At 37.1% G+C, this 17,802-nt stretch overlaps 1 protein-coding gene across 1 annotated transcript in view; it reads right to left on the bottom strand.

The window, feature by feature from the left end:
- ptges3l (prostaglandin E synthase 3 like) overlaps positions 1–13,733 on the bottom strand; it is a 35,647-nt gene extending 21,914 nt beyond the window's left edge. The window contains exon 1 of the transcript XR_008302864.1: positions 13,723–13,733. The gene's annotated coding sequence lies outside the window, so the exon portion shown is untranslated. The remainder of the gene's footprint in view (positions 1–13,722) is intronic.
- Between the last annotated feature and the right edge of the window lie 4,069 nt (positions 13,734–17,802).

Below are 17,802 nucleotides of genomic sequence, written 5' to 3'. Positions count from 1 at the left end.
TGGCCGCATTCCTCCTGCTAAATCATCTTCAATTCTGCAAGGTTATAAGGATCCCTCTGACGGACTCGTACTTTCAAAATCCTTCATAAATTTTAGTGGGATTCAAGTCAGGAGCACTTTCACCTTTTTTTGCTTGACATTTGGGGTCATCGTTTTGAAACATCCATCATCTCCCCACATTCACTTACTTGGCCAAAGAGATTAAATTCTCCTTTACATTCCAGTACATTGCTCCATTCATGTTTCCTTTGATGACGTGTAATGCTTGAGTACATTTAAATGCTTATAGATGTGCACCTCTGTGCTTGTTTTTTAGCAGAGAAGTTTTGCATGTGCATGAGGTGTAGGAACCTAGGCTTTTACGGTGCAGTTCATTGCCTCTTGTTCCCTGTGTAACTGTTGTTTCTGCTGCTTTCAGGTCATCCTGCAATTCTTTCACATAACTACTGACTTCGCTCTTACCTTCCTTATCATTAGTCGTTGTGAAATCTTGCACCACACACCTGTCCATTGGTGATTAGTTGTGGTTCCAAGAACTTTCTTTCTGCATATTATTGAACCAGTTGTACTTACAGGGATGTTTACGGTCTTTGCTATGGCTCTGTAGCTGTGCAAGTAAAGCGACACATTGCAGTTCAATATATGTTTAAATATCATGCTGGAATTTCCTTTAACCTTGTACGCATGGTGTGTGCTATAATGACTGCATACACACTCAGAAATAAATGATACTTTTTCATGGTACTGGCGTGGTACAATAAAGGGTGTATGTTTTGTACCGTTAGAATTATTTTTAATATTATTATTTTTAAAGGTACAAATTATTGTCCGTTGATGGTACCACCCTAGTGACAAGAAAAAGTACAGTTTCAACCCTAACCTTTGAAACTTCTATGGATCTCTGGATGACAGACACTTTTACTTTAATTCAGGTGTTTATTTCAGTAAAGAAGCAAAAGGATCTATAAGTAAATTTCAAGCTTGAAGTTAGTAAAACGCCTAGAAATTGGATCCATAACCTTTTTGTTTTATAAAAATGTCATGGTGAGAAATATTACATACAATTGCCTATATTCATGAGAGCTGAACTTGGTAAAATCTGTTTTGGCAGTGAACTGTTTACAAAAATATTCTTGCATTTTTCCCTAAAACATACCAGTACTACTGCTGAAGTGTCATTCAATGTCATATTTGTCATCACTAGATCCCATTTACCCAATAAATTATCCAGAATTTTTCATATTGTTGCACTGAACAAACCAGTTTGGAGCTGAACATAGCTAGTGTTTGGCATTGACCAAATATTGACTTCCTGAATCCTCTGCCCATCAGTCACTGATTTATTCATAAGCTTTTGAGCTTTCTGTTTGATTGTAGAGCATAAATGGATGAGATCAAGCTTCCTGTGATAATTGAAGTCATTGGTTACCTGCTGTCATGAGAAACCTTAGTAAACATTTCCTCCTGATGTAGTTTGGAAAGAACAGCCAATCTTCTGCATTAAGTACGAAGTGGCTGTGGAGTTCGTATAATGAGGTTCAATTATAGTAAAGAAGCAGTAATGCAGATGTTGTTCAAAAGACAAATTAGCATTAATTGCCTTTTTCAGAGTCTAGCTAATCATTCTGCATTCTTTCTTTTGATGCTCTTTTTAATGGCATCACCAGTGGAAGGGACATTTCTTTTTCCAGAATAGTCTTTGAAAGGCTCGAACAGTCTTTTGAAGAGTGCATGGTGTTACATAAGGTTTCTGGTATAGTTGAGTGGCTCTGATGAGCATTCATCATCGACCGATCACTTGTTCATGGAAGTGATGAGGGCTGGAGTTCAGACTCACTTGAACATTAGAGAATGTCTAACTGTCTTACTGTAGCTTTACTTAATGATGAGAAAAGAAAGCCTATTTAAATGGAAGGGAAAATGTATTTCGGTGGTAAACATGGTATGTTTGGTTATAGGCCACATGTTAGCATGTGTTTCCCTAATTTGTCCTGCCATAGTGTTCATAGGTATATTAAAAATCCAAACACTAAAATTAACATTTAGGCAAGCTATTAAAACAAACTTGCTTTGTGTGTTTTCATACAATACTAACCCCCACAACGCTTTAGCTATCATGAGGATGCGCTTTTGATGAAGCACTTCTGTAAGTCAATCTGGACCAAGTTGTCTGCCAAATGCAATAAATGTAAATGTAAAAACAAAGCTTTTGTTTAATATCCATAATGAAAGGAAAGGTTGAAACAAAAGCAATCAATTCCTAATGCGTGATTCTACTTTCGAAAAAGGCTTTGTGAGGTGTTTTTTTATTTTTTTGCTCACTTCCAATTTTTGTTTTCTCTTTAATCAGAAAATGTTCCCGAGAACAACGATTCATTGTCATTGATGAGGTCGTGAAAAGTTTTCTTTTGTTTTCCGATGACTAACCTATCAGGTATTGCAAAATCACCGCCCATTGAAATCGAGATGACACATACGCAATAGTGTTCTTTGATCTCGCCACAGGTGCTTAACAAAGCAAGAAACCAATTTTCAGTAATTTCACCTGAACACCACTTGTGCGCTCGCGAACACACTGAGGTCTAACGTTGAGTGCTGAATCAAAAGGAATCAGAGGCTCTACATTTGCATGTAAAAACGGCCTTTTTCAAAAGGGCTCCCACAGTGCTGACACCATATTACCATGTTATATCTAGCAGTGTGGTAGTTTCGGGCTCTGGTTTAGGTACTGCTGTAGACGTGCTGTTATATTGTTATATATAACATCACAGTGTATGTATATTTGCAGTGTACAGTATATATGACATACCTTATCCAGCAGTATGGTGATTCTGGGCTTTGGTTAAGAAGACTGACTGTCTGACTGATTGATTGATTGATAGATTGATTGATAACTTTATTGTAGATTTCTGGAAAATCGCCTTTTGCTTCACGATGACTTCACGATGACTACACCGAAAATCACAACTACACACTTGGGTGTGTATGTAAGCCACTTACATACACCCCCACACAGAGACATGATTCAGTAGTCCAAACATAAAACGTAAGACAGCGAATAACAAATAAAGGAGCTTCAATCTCTTATTATAAATAACCAATTAGGTAGAAATAAATACGCTGTTTGAAATCTGAATTGAAAAGTTATCCATTAGGTAGAAAATAAATACATTATTTACATTATTGTTACATATAAAAACCAAGTTAGGAATTCATCAAGGCAACAGCTTGTGGAATAAAAGAAGTCCTAAAAAATATTCTTTGTAGCTATAGGTACCCTATATCACCTCCCATAGGAAAGCTTATCAAATTCACTAAATATCGAGATGGGAAGGATCTCTCAAGATATGCACAGTTTTCTGCCTCTTGAAAACCACATTTTGAAATGTTTAAATCTGCCATCTGCCAGAAGATACTGAAGTGTCCAGGTCAAGTCCACCAGATTCCAGAACAGCGTCTTCCCACAAGCTGCCCGGATCCTCAATAATACACTGCCTGCTGCTCACCAACCTTGAAATTAACGGACACAACCTGTAATAACGCACTAGCCACTTTAACAATCAACCACTCCATCTCCTTATCTTGTCTCTTTTCTCCCTACTGCATAGGAATGAGTATTATTTATTAGTTACAGCACTGTCCCTTTATTTCTGTAACTCAGGGACTTCTGTGCTGCTAGTAGTAGTAAGGGTTGATGTCGTGTGTTGTATTTATTGTCTTGTCCCATTGTTTGTATTTATTGTTCTAACCACTTTAATGTTTTGTCTGTTGTGTACTGCCACTTTGTGTCCCACAATTTTTGCACCTTTTTGAAACCTTGAGAGGAACCAGACTCAACAGAGAACCCATCCTCATATGGGTTTACACTGTAGCTATTTCTTTCTACTGTATACTTGTGTATGGCTAGAATGACAAAAACTCTCTAACTCTAAATATACAGGTTTAAATAAACTGCACTGTAGATCAAATAATAGATTCAGTAGTGTGGTAGTTGTAGACTTTATTTAAATTGCATCCTGCAGCGATTGGCTAGTTCTGTGTTTTAGTTGAGTTAAGTTAGGTCACTTTATTTGTGTATTTATTTAAACACAAGTGTTCGGCCAAAGTACTGTACAATGCATAACACTTTGGGGTGTGTTGTTGGGCAAAAATTTTCATATAACAGCACACCCCAAAGTGTGTTATTCTCCTTTTAGAACCCAGATTTGCCAACAATTACCGTTGCTAATTTATTCATGAGTAACATGCCACAAGATTTTAAATCTCATGCTACTGAGATGTGTAAGGAGCATTTAGAAGGTCTAAATAAAAATATAAGGAGTAAAAAGTGTTTTTTTTCTTTGGAAAGAGTGTACAAGTATTCAATTTCACTAATACTTAAGTAAACTATAAATATAATAATAATTCTTAAGTATACTAATGAAGTATAGTTACGCAAGTATTTTCCTTCCTTGTTAGTGGAATTCATTTTTTGATATAGTTATTTTTTTATTCTTCTTATTTCTTTTTATACATGGGCCAACTTATGTTGCGAAGTAGCAAATAATAAGCTTTCCTCAGACTTTTCCCTGAATTATATGAACAGAACCATATGGTGAAGTTTGATGCAGGACCCAAATCTTCTTCATTATTAAAGCAAAGAAAAGATTTGCGCCCCTGCAGTGCTCTAAAAAAAAAAACACCTTGAGCTCAATCAGTTCTTCAGATTTTTTATTTTTTTTGCTCTATTGAGATGATGAGATGAGTCGTGACTGAGAACTGTCTGGTCTCTATACGACATGATTGCATCTAGGTTCACCCACTGATCGAACCAGGGTGTCTGTAAAACGTCTTTATGTAAGGACTGATTGCACAGCATAATCAGACTGTTGCTTTTAATATATAAGCCTGAAATCTTCCATTTGTAGGAATAGATCAGCTTGTCCTCAGGCATTTAGAAGTCTTTGCTTCCTGTCATCTCATGTGCTGAAGCTATTAAAAGCCTAAAAGAAATTTTTTTTTTGGTAATTTGGTAGTTCCGTGCCAGGGCCACTGTAACAATCTGAGCTCTAAGAGGAACAGAATGTTCCAAGCTTCAACGTTTTTGGCAGGTTCCTTTGGCATGATTAACGTTTCATTTCACCGACAGACATAGGCCATTACTACAGTTTGTTCTGTTAGGTCATTGTTAGAAAAGGGATGCTCTCTTGAATTATTGCTTTTCTTACATGGGAATTACATTATAATTATCATCATTTTATTTGGTTATCTAATCCCTCAGTCAGTGTTTTGACGATGATGGTGGTGAAGAGTGCTGTCTAACACGTCGCTTCAAAATCTCTCCTAGGTGTTCGACTGGTGTCCTATGGATGAGAGCGGAGTCACCCAGGAGGAGACCACTCCCATCAGCACCATTCTCTGTAAGGTTTTACTAAATCACTCGGAAGTGGGAGTTAACAACATTACACAGTACATTGTCTGTTTACAAATACCTAGTCTAAATCCCTCCTAGAAATTGTCTGAACATCAGCGCATGAGACCAGGAATTTAATTTTTTTTAAATTGCTGTCTACTTAACATCACAATTTAATGTAATGTCTTAGATTTGACACCGTCATATGCCTATTTAATCCTTCCTGTCAAGAACCTCAAATGACTTACAAATGTAAGAACCAAAATAGTAGTTTTCCAAAATTGTTATCGTCGAATGTTCAGTGTCCAATTAGCTTTGTTACTTTATAGTGCACTAATGACCATTGTTGAAGCATGATGATCAAACCTGTGTAACATAGTGCATGAGATTGTTTACATGGCACCTTTTGTTTGAACCCACCTATTTTCCAAGTGATCAAAAATATTGGATTATGTGACTGACAGGTGTTTCTTGTTGCCCAGGTGTGCTTAAAAAGTGGGTGGTCTGCCATCAAAGGTGCCATGGTCTTAAGTGGTTTAACACATCTAGATGTAAATAGCAGGAAATTAAATTCAGATCTGTTGTCTCATATTCATTTTTTGATTTCAAACCCAAATATCTTCAATGTATAGCAAACACAGAAGAATTGGCCTTGCTGTTCCAGTACTTTCGGAGGGGACCGCAACTAAATTTTAATGAATGTTAATTTCTTTAAAGTAAATAACATAGAGAAATAAATCTAAAAATAAATAGCATAAAAATTAATATAAAATGTTTTGAATATAAAATATAAAGTATAAAAAATTTACAATAAAGAATAATAATCATCATCATCCTTGCCATTATTAAATATTAAATAATTAAATCCTTTAATAATTATATACAATAATTTATATTTATTTAGATGTAAGTTCAAGGTATGTGTCTTACTGAGTTTTCTGAATTCTGAAAAGGGCAATTTTCTGGAAAGGTCTGAATAAGAATGGCAGAGCAAATTAGCGCTATGGTAATTAACCTTTAGGCATGGTGGAGGAAGGGAGCGAATTCTGGAAATTATAGGTCATGAACATGTCAATAACCCTTAATCTTAAACAGCGTAAATGACCCTTTCCTTTCTTTTACAGAAGCCAGAGATTTGTGTAGAGTGTGAGAGAGGATGTGACTGCACAGGTAATGTACACTTGCTGGAGGGAGCGCGCGTCTGTAAAGGGGGGGTTTAATGGAACAAAGAGAGGATGGACATGTTTACAGTATTTCTTTTTTACCCAACAGAGTGAGCCCTCAGGCCAGGTCCTCGGCTCATCCGCTGCAGTCTTTGTGTTATCCTACTCTCAATGCTCCATATTTCGGCTGTAATCACAGCGTGTCTTCTGTCAGAGGGGCCCAGTGCCAGGATGTTTGTGTGTGTGCATGTTTGTGTAGATGTGTGTGAATTGTATTAAAAGTGTAGCACTTGATCAGTCCTCACAGGAAAGAGCCTTTATGCACTTATTTATTAGCCATCACTGTTATCTTAACAAGACCAAATTCACTAAATACCCTCGTTAAGACTAATCACTTCATTAGCTATTTATCTGATGTCATGTAACATGACTCTAAGGCGTATTTTAGAACCTACAGTGGTTTGTAAGTCTTACGCCACCTGTTATGGGTTCATGTGGCCTTCCTTTGAAATCATCGAACCAGTTTTTGAAATTATGTTGTTACACGGTAGTCGTTTCCCTAAAGGTACAGTATAATGAATGCAAATGGTTTTGTATATAGGCACTCATTATTCTGTTGATTATGACCAGATCCTCCAGACACATTATGTTGCTCAAAACACCAGATGTCGTTGTGATTTTTTTTTTCCCAGAGATTTTTTTCTAAATAAAGTTGTACCCATGGCTACTAAACTTTCTGCTACTAGCTCTTACACCATCTACTGCATTCTTTCTAAAAAAAAAAAATAAATAAACTTCAATCTTTGATGACAATATCAGATGTATTTGCATGTCCCTTAAGGACCTATAAGTCAAATGTATCACTTGGAGAGTTTGTGATTTCTTTCTATGAATGTCACATCTTGAAAATCCAGTCTTGCGAACTGACAATATCGTTGTTGAAGCAAAACTAGTTTTCAAGGCTCCCTGGTATTTTTAACTACCCGATTCTATAAACTATAAAAACAAAAAGTTTGTGTGAAGGTTAGACAAACAAAGATCTGAGAAAAACAAATATCACAGCAATATCATGTATTTATCAAATTCAAATTACATGTCAAATTTAATAAATGGTTGTGTGAAATAGTTAAAAATACCAGTGTGCTTTGAAAAAACATTTGACAGAGATTTATGAACAGGAGTAAATCTAAAGCCATATCCGGATTTCTGTGAAGCTACTTTGCTTCAACAAAGATACTGTCATTCCACAAGACTGGATTTTCATGATGTGGCATTCTGGAGAATAATGAATCAGATGTGTTTGTTTTTCAATTGACAAATACATGATATTGCGTATGGATGTCTCAAATCTATGCTCATCTGTCCTTCTCAGCAAACTTCTTGCAAAGTGGAAATGTTATTGTATTATAATTTATCTGTGAGTAAAAAGATGTTTAAAGATGTTTAGTAATTGTACAAACACTTAGGGCACTGCCCATATAAATATGTAGCATACTTTTTTGGCCTAAAACTTGTTGTATGCATTACTGTATATAAAAAAAATTTGGATAGAAAATCCTATACATGCAATTCAAAATAATATTTGATACGCAAACACTTAAGTAGTTTCTTTCTTTCTTTTTTTTTTTTAGCTATTTGCCTTATGACTTGTATCTAGTTTTTCTTCCTCTATCCCTGATTCTCTAATTAAACTCTTAAATCAGTGTTCAATCCATTTTGATGTTTTTCTTCCTCCGGTTCAGTCATGTTAATTAGCTTATAAGTTGAATTAATGATTTAGGATGACCTGGATTTATTTTTTTTAAAATCTCATGTCAAACCCAGGTGTTGCATGTGAAGCCTGCTTGGTAAGCCTGTCCTCGGGGACAACTCCAGTCTAACTAGCTGTTCCAGACCTACCAATACCTTATTAGCTCTCCACCCATGATGCCCCGGGCTCCCCACCCATGACACCTCGGGGCGACCATTCCACAGACCACCTGAAAGGTCCCGCTGCAGCTTTAAATAAAGCCTCTTAGCTGAGGTGCATTCCATCAGGGCAAGGCATTGCTCTCCATTCCTCACTTAAAATCTTTTCATCTTTGTTGATGTTCCTGCTTTAATTAGTGTTGAAATACGTCCGCACATATTGTCACAAGCATTTACATTGTGAAAGTATGTGGGACAAGTTTCAACTGCACATCTTGTTGAAGTGAATGATCTCCCATCACTGTTACTAATACTATTGGTTATGTTCACTTTAACTGCAGCTGTAATACCTCCCGGACATTCTGCGTTATATGATACTCAGTGTTTCAACCCTACATCTGGATGAGTGGAAAGTTCAGGTATAAAAAGCTCTAATGGTGCCAATAAATGAAAAATTAAGAATAAATGGCACACCAGAAAGCAGATTTCTTACCTTACCACTGGATGGCAGTCTTCTCTTACTTATAAACTTGAATTTTTGAGCTGTCTGCTTGTTTTTCAGGCCTCAATGTTTGAGACAAAGGTTTATACAGTCACATCACAGGTATCACATTTTAAAAGGGTTTATTGTTATTTATTTATTTATTTTTGTTTAATGGGATCAAATTAAATGTCAACAAAAGTGATAATTTTAGCATTATGTTTATTTCTACTGACATTTAATTCATGTGAGTATGAGTCAGGATGTCATCACCTGCTATCACCTATAGGTTTTTAAATCCCGTTAGACAAATAAGGAATAAAACTAGACATGAAACTGTTACCACCACAAAGTTTTTTTAATTGGTTGCTCTAAATGAACTGTTACTATAGAAACAATAACGTATTAGAATGAATGCACTAACATAAACCTGTGACTTGCCTTGAAACGGCGGCCTGTTGCAAAGTTTCTGCTACCACTCTCAAGTGGATTATTTTTACTATTCCTCTTATATCACAGCAGTTTGCCAATTTATTAATGAACGACACATCGTTCCTTTTAACCATTTATAGTCATGTTTAATGTTGTGGAACGTTCACGAGAGAAGTCAGTTCCTGCTAGTCAAGTTAGTGATTCCCTCATCCAGCCTCTCTTTTTTCTGTCTTAAAGTTTAATAAGACAAAAAAATACATCTTTTCAAACCTCAAATTGCAAAGTCCTCTCTCCTGAAGAATTTCAGCTGACTGTTATAAATGATTGACAGTGGAGTCTCCTCCCATAAACATTAAATAAACATCTCCTTACAGTAAGCATCACCATATCAATGATTACACATTTTTCTTTGTTGAATAAAAGCAAATTTTTTTAATGTTTGTTGTTAGCCTTAGATTATGTAGCTTGTCTGCAATACAAATCCCTGTGAATGAGGTGTTACTATAGAAACAATAACATATCAGAACAAGTGCATTAATATAAATCTTTGATTTGAATTACAGTGGGATCTACTGTCAAATCTGCTGTTGCAGAAAATTATTAGGGTCCAGAAGTTTACATTGAGTACATTGGTTTTGCTTGATAAGTTGTGAAAAAACTAATAGAATTGTGTTGTATAATAAAAAGAAATTCAGTTTAGTCATTCAGTCATTAATATAATTGATTAAAAATGCAGCAGTGTCGCCGAAGCATAGAGAGCCATATTCGCCGAGTTGGTTTCAGGTGTTAGTCGTTAAAAGAGACGACAGTTAACGCCTGTAGGTGCATTTGAACTGATGTGACATTAAGCATTTTTAAAAGAAGAAGAAAGGAAATGTGTGCAAATGTGATATTTATATTGATGATATTGATATAATTAGTGCAAATGCTTGAAGAAATAGTGTATAGATCAAAATAATAAGTGTCTATGCTTATATGAGTACATTAGAAATAACCATTTAAAGTCTTACTATCCTTGTGAGGACATTCCACTGACATATTTATTAATGCATAAATATAGACATAAATCTAACCCTGACTTTAAGACTTTAACCTCAGTAACCCAAATGAAACCTTTTGGCTTGTTTTTTTTTTTTTTTTTTTCTGCAGCTTTTGTGAAAAATCAGTTTTCCTCGTAGGGGCCAGCCAAATGTCCCCACAAGATCAAAACCGTCAGATATTACTATCCTTGTGGGGACATTTGATAGCCACCAAGAGGTAAAAGCATGCCCACACACACACACACACACACACACAAGGCTTGCTTCTCTGCCAGTTGTTTCACACGTAAAGCGGGCAGTTTATATTTCTTGTGGTGAGCATTCGCCTCGGTTGACATCTGCTATATTATCCAAAACCTTATCACCACCATGTTATGTGAGATGTTGATGATCTCTCATTGCACGGTTAGACGTTTGAAATGAAGTCCCGATTTGTCACAATAGAGGGTGTAGCATCCCAGATCACAGAGAACCGTCAAATGTCACACCGAGTGGCACATTTCACCCGCTCTCCTGTTCTTTAAGTTGTATTTGGATCTCTGGGAGCTGTGACACTTTGTGCGTCCTTCCCAGGAGAGCTGTTCTTTTACACTGAATTCTCTTTCTCTTTTTGTGTATCTTGTCTCCTCTTATTCTTCCACTCTTATTAAGACATAGTTTTTGTTCAGCATCTCTATTTTCATTTTTTTTTCCTATTCTGTTGTTTTACTCAAAAGAATTAGCGTGGGAATTATGTGCATGTCAAAACATTCACGATCTTGGAAAGCACCCAGCAGTAAATTTGACTTTTTCTCATGAAAATAATACAAATATGAAAGAAAAATATGTCAGAGAAGCATGAAGCAATGTTCTCCCTGTGTCCACATGGGTTTCCTCCAAGTTCTCAGGTTTCGTCCCATCTTCCAAAAACATGCCGCTAGGTGAACTGGCAGCTCTAACTTCCCCAAGGTGTAAATGAGTGTGTGAATGTGTGTGTGTGCCCTGCGTTTGATATACCTGCCTCGTTTCCAGTGTTCCCAGCATACGCTCTGGATCCACCACAACCCTGACCAAGATAAAGCAGTTACCAAAGATAAAACACACAGTCAGTGTAGTAAACTGCTATTGCGAGGCTGCAGGCCTCACTTTCACATAAATGAAAGAAAGCAAGTGTCATTTGCTGGGATTACAAAGGCATTAAATATCTTTTGAACTTTAGATATTTTAGTGCTGGAGGCATTCATTTATGTAACATTATTTGGATTCATGCTCAGCTGCCAGCTTCCCTCCTTGAGCTCATGCCATTTTTAACAAATGTGAGTCATTAGCTGTGTCTGAAAGTGCTGCCTCACTCATTAGTTCACTGTTTACTATATATTCTCTTCTACATACAGTGAGAGAGACAGCAGCCTGAATTCAGAAAACACCGTGTCTAGTGAGTGGTCTGCAAACACATCATCATGACATATCGCTACACAGGCCAACAGGTTAAATATTACCAGTTACCTAACAACCTGACCCTGCAAAATAGTATTAAAGGCATTTTCTGCTTTTAACCTTTGCTTTAAAACCTGCAGGCTTTAGTGGTCATTAAACAACATTTTCCATTTACATTTGTTTACATTTTTAGATAAAAGGTTATCTGCTGTGGTGTTCCAACCAGCGCTGGGTCCCTGGTTACATCCTAAGCTCAAGTTATTGTCTGTATAGAGTTCCGCATGTTCTCCCCGTGGCTCCTCTTGGGTTTCCTCAGGGTTCTCCAGTATCCTCCTACTTCCCAAAAAGATGCCGGAAGACAGATTGGTTACTCTAATTTGCCTCTAGGTGTTAAGGAGTATGTAAGGGTGTGTGCACATCCTATGCAGGATGTGTTCCAGCCTCATGCCCAGCATTTCTGGGATCCACGCGACCTTAGCAAGATAATGCAGTTACTGAAGATGAATGAATGTTCCTGGCAATGAAAATCCAAACTAAAAGAAATCCTTATGCATTGTGGTGCAAGTAGTGTCTATCAGTTGTATGCTGGATTTATGGAGCATTATGGGTAATAATATCATATATTGGGTTGTGCACACTGTACAAAAGTAAATCGTCTTCTCATTTAATTAAAAAAAAAAAAAATCTGATTACAATAGCACTTCTTAGTTTTGCAGAAAACCTTTTTTGCAGAAAACTTATTTTATTTCTTTATTTAAAACTTTGTAAACTTAGCAAAATAATCATTTCTTTACTCAACAATACAATAGTCTTATGACAATTTTTAGAATGTTCATTTTATAGAGAAACAAAACTAAAGAGCAACTTCAACGACAAAAATATTCAAGAGCGAGGAGTGTCTTGGTGTTTGAAGTTCATTGAAAACTACGTGCAGATTTGATGGCTTTTCTTAGCTATCTAACTAGCTTGTACTAGCTAGGTCTAATTAGCTGGTGTTAGAAAAGAAGTATTCTACATGTCTCTTGTCAAGAATGAATAATAAAATTATTTTACAACTATACATTTAACTTTGAAGATTAATCAACCGAAATTCTCTGGCTGGTGAAGGCTGACAGATTGTGTAGGCTACAGTTGTGTATTCTTTTATGCAAAAAAACAAAAAAACAAACAAAAAAAACATGCACATTATGCTTTATTCTCACAACAAACTAATCTTTGTTCACAGAATTCAACATCACGTTTAATTCCAAATGGAAGTTCCAAGGAAAACGTGTCAGACCTAAATTTTGACATATTTTAACAACAGATTTGCAAACTAATGCTTAGTTGAAGTTTTTACAGTGGGCACCGCAGTAGTTGGTAGTAGTTTCACATGTCCAGGATTTCTTTCTGGATCGATCCTGACCTCGGGTTACCATCAGTGCAATGTTTCGCATGCTCGTCCTGTGTCCGTGTAGGTTTCCTCTAGGTTCTCTGGTTTCCCCCCAAAGAATGCCAGTAGGTGGACTGGCTAAGATAAATTGCCCTTAGGTGTATATGTTTGTGTGTGTGTGTGTGTGAGTGGTGCCTCGTGATGGACTGGCGTCCCATCTAGGGTGTATTCCCACCTCATGCCCAGTGTTCCCTGGATAGGCTCTGGATCTACCGCGGCCCTGACCAGGATAAAGCAGTTACTGAGAGCGAGTATCATGAATTATATTTTGTTTTTTTTCTCACTGGGAATTCAGACAACATTATAAAATAACTGCAGTCCAAATAGTGTGCTATATGGTGAATAAAGGATATACTGAGACACTGCCTCAAAACATTAGGAGTCATACTGTCAGACAGTCTGGTTTTCAGTAGCTGCAGAACTGCTGCATTATTTGCTTAAGTTTTCATATTAATGTCCTGAGAGTGAGCGTGCTCTGCTTCAGATGGGAAAATTTGCTTACTTTGTGTCTGTGACAATTTTTACTTTGTCTGCTTTGGGAAATGCAAAAGCCACAAGCTTAGCTGTCTCTTCAGGTAGTGTCAGAGCTTCAAATGCCACCCCTATCTCAGAGGGTTTTTTTTTTTTTTTTTCAGTCAAGATTATGAGAGTGAACTCTATAGTTTTATTATGATTGTCATTTATAATGATCTCTGGTGTCATGATTAAACCCAGTTTGTGTGGTTTTTATGTGGTTTTATGATTATAAATATGTACATACGCATATCAACGTCACGGAAGAATGTCTTTGACATCTTTACATGCACAAGTTCAAAGTGTTTGTGTTACTGAAACTGGGGCATCAAACCTGGAAGTGCAGCTTTACTATTTTCTTGACTTTGTACTACATAGTTGTCCTCTGACGATTCCAGGCCTTTTACCTTGATTGCCACCTATCGTTTGCGCACTCACACAAACATGCGCTCCACCACGGTTTGGTGCCGTAGGCTTTAAGAGCCTTGTTTAATACACACCCTGTATTTTTTTATTATTTTTTTTTTCATTCTCCTCCTCTGCCTGCTGTATTTGCAGGCAGCTTTAGTGCCAGACGCCCTGAGGCAGCAGTAGCGCCAGTGAGTCTTCCCACCTCTGTTTTTGTGGTGGGAGATGACATGTCGAAGCTTTGAAGGGCAGGAGAAGGAGGGAAGGGAGCGAGGGAGGGAGGGAGGGAGTGAACACATCACTCTGCAAGAGCACTGAAATGTCATGTGGCCTGCAGTCCGCCCAACGTTCTCTCACTGTCTATGTGGGCCGGCAGAAATGGAGACAGGAAGCACAATCAGACTACACACACACACATGTACACACACACACACTTTTTTTTTGAAACACTCAAAAATGCTCAATCCCTTCTCTTACTTGCATTCTCAAAGCTTCACGTACTCCGTTGAACTTGAGCAACACATCAGCTCAGCTTTCTGGTGATTACAGTCAGCCTAAAGCTATGTGCTTCACCACACCTAAGTTATGGCGCGACACTTCAAAGATCTTTTAAAAAACTCTCTGGAATGCCGAGGCACTTTAAATACGCCGACAAAACAAGAGACAGCACACTGACAGAGCCAGACAATCCACCCACCCACAGCACCTACACCGAAGTAAATAAAGAAGCCACGACACAAACAAAAAACATTTTAATAAGCACAGTATAATGTGGCGTGTGTCCTTTTGTTGTGGAGGCATGTGTATGTAGGCAGTATGTTTGTCTCTTCATTGACAATGCAGATGTTTATGTGTATATATTCTACTACAGCTGATTTTGGTCCTGTTTCTCTGGAACCTTAACTGTACTTAATTTTTACTATCTACTATGTTCATAGTATATACTACATATATTCCATTCCTTCTGAACACTATTCTGGCTACACTGCATTGTACAATGAGTATGTTTCATGTATGGAACGCACACCTGTGTGTGTTTGTGAGCTTGTGTGTAAGAGCATGTTACAGTGGTGCCACCGGCGTGTCTCCTCCAGTGTTTACGTCCCCGCCGAGCTTCTGTCTGAAGGGCCCTTCATTTACAGACAGGGAAGATTAGAGAGGAGCCATTCCTTAAACCCTCCTGTGGAGATCAAACGGGACCAGAGCAATGTCTCCCATGCACCACTGCATCTAGGTGAGGGGATTTTTTTTGTACACCTACCATCACTAACAATATAAACACACACACAATGCTGAAAGGATTTCTACTCGTCTAGTTCCTGCTCTTCACAGCCACGTTGTCCTGTAAAGCGTCTTGCTCAAACAGAAATAAAAGGCCTGTTTGATTAGCTGTGAGTTCTGCCTGATTTGACAGCAAATGATTGCACGACCTCCAGTGAGATTTCTGAGGAGCTGTCATAAGTAGCCAGGTCGTCATGGACTGGTTACGTGCATGTCTTGGCCAAAAGCACAGAGCATTACATTGTGCGTGCAGGGCAGCTTCTTATTCGGCTGAATCATTGGCCCGACTGACCACAGAACCCCAGACTCTGTTGTCTGCACCTGTAATTATTGTGTTCCTGGAGCTTGACGTCATTGCGTTTTAGCTTTATAAAGTGACCTCATGGATCGGAGCAATGCCATACCACACGCAAGCTTCGTGTTCAAGTCACTTCATTGACTCTCTCCACAGCCTGCTGTTTTACTTTTCACATAAACGCCAATACGGCGAAAGATAAAGATCGCAGTTATATCAAATAATTAACTATTATTAATTATGATGTAATGTCTTGTTTCAGCAAGTCTCTAAATCATTTCATAAATACCTCAGTGACAAATGCTTACCTTTTTGAAATACAGCAAACAAACAGATTTTTTTGCTTATAGCTAATATTTCATGTTATATACAGCTCAACTCAGTACTGTAACCAGGATTAAAAATTTTAGTGATGTCCACGCTGCAGAAATTACAATGCCAAATTTCACGTGTGCTACATGAAATGCTAATTAATCTATGTTATCAGAGATTAATTTCCTTCTTCCAAAAACTGTTCTAACTCCAGTTAGACTGATTCATTTTATTGAACTAAATATTTTGGTATACAGGAAAAGTTATTTATTAATTTCTGAATTATATTACGTAACAATGTTATGATATCAGTACAATAGTTAATAATGAACATTGGCATTATTGTGTCATTAATGAGTAATGTTACACAATACAACTGACTTTAAGGAACTAACATTAAGAATTTATTTATAGGAACCTGATTTGGTCATGTTACGAGTCTAAAAACAAACAAATTTAGGTTTTCATTTTACAAACCATGAAATGCCCTCATAAACACACATTTACAGTATATCATATGTTCTGTCATATTTTCACATATTTATATCATAGCTATGTCTGGGGTTAACTTATAATATAAACTTCTCAACAGGAAGCTAAAGTCAAGAAGGTGAGGTCAGGTGAGAATCAGTCATCACTGCTGATTGGGTAGTCTTGGGATGCTTTCTGCATAGTAGACTACATTGTGCCACTGAAATATCAGGGTTAGCATTAGCATTTCATATTGAATTTGACAACAGCAGACAGGGGAGAATTTAAACAAACAAACAAAAAAAATCCTTCCAAAACTAGCTTGTTAGCTCACATAGCTATTTATGGCCATGGTTCAACTTTATTTATATTGAGTTTTTTTTTTATAACTTTTTAAGTTATAAAAGATTGATAAGGCTGCTTTATATAATGCAAAACTGTAAATTAATAATGTAAAATCAAGAGATTTAGGAGTATGAGTACAATATAGGGAAGTAAAATGAAAATAAGAGCTACAGGAATAACAAGGAGCAATTAACACATATTAAAATAATTAAGACAAACTGTATCTCAATTAAAAGCCAGACTAATTAGATTTGCTTTCATCATTTGAAAAGCATTACATTGCCATTACAGTGCCAGACTCCTGAACATTATATCAGTCTAGATTTTACTCTGTTTGTCCTACATTCCTCATTTCCAGTGTAACGACTGGCTGTGTGCTCCTTATTTGGTGTGATCCGACAGTATTGCCTGAGCGCTCTGTCATTACAGAGGAGTGAAAGGCAAGTGATTACAGGGTAAATAAACACATTAGGCCCGTCATTGATGGGACAGCCTGTTATTATGCAGCAGAGCATCAGGTGAAATGTCAAGGTGTTCACCGTCTGAGTGCATCACTCAATTTGCCAGATCAGGGATGTCGCATATTATGGGATAATTGCAGTGCTCAAAATCACTTTAATAGCTGTCTGTATTATCTAATGCATTGTTTTGTTAAGTAGGCCTACTTAGGGCGTTTTGTTTTATTGTCAGTCGGCACTAGGTATATTGTTTTGCTGATTTCTTTAAATGAGGTCACAATTGATTAGAAAAACTTGGGTAAAGTGTCATGAGAAATGCTGAAAATTGCCAGTCACACCTTGATGGTCCTTTGAAATATGAGCTGTGGCTTATTCTGTGGCTGCTTCCTGCTTCTTCACTTTCGTAAAGAAATACACAAGATACCAAAAATGTGAACGGCCATATGAACTGCTCT

Source organism: Pangasianodon hypophthalmus, chromosome 12, assembly GCF_027358585.1.
Source record: "Pangasianodon hypophthalmus isolate fPanHyp1 chromosome 12, fPanHyp1.pri, whole genome shotgun sequence".
NCBI lineage: Eukaryota > Metazoa > Chordata > Actinopteri > Siluriformes > Pangasiidae > Pangasianodon > Pangasianodon hypophthalmus.
The sequence above is the reverse complement of the archived record's forward strand: the minus strand, read 5'-3'. Positions and strand labels throughout refer to the sequence as shown.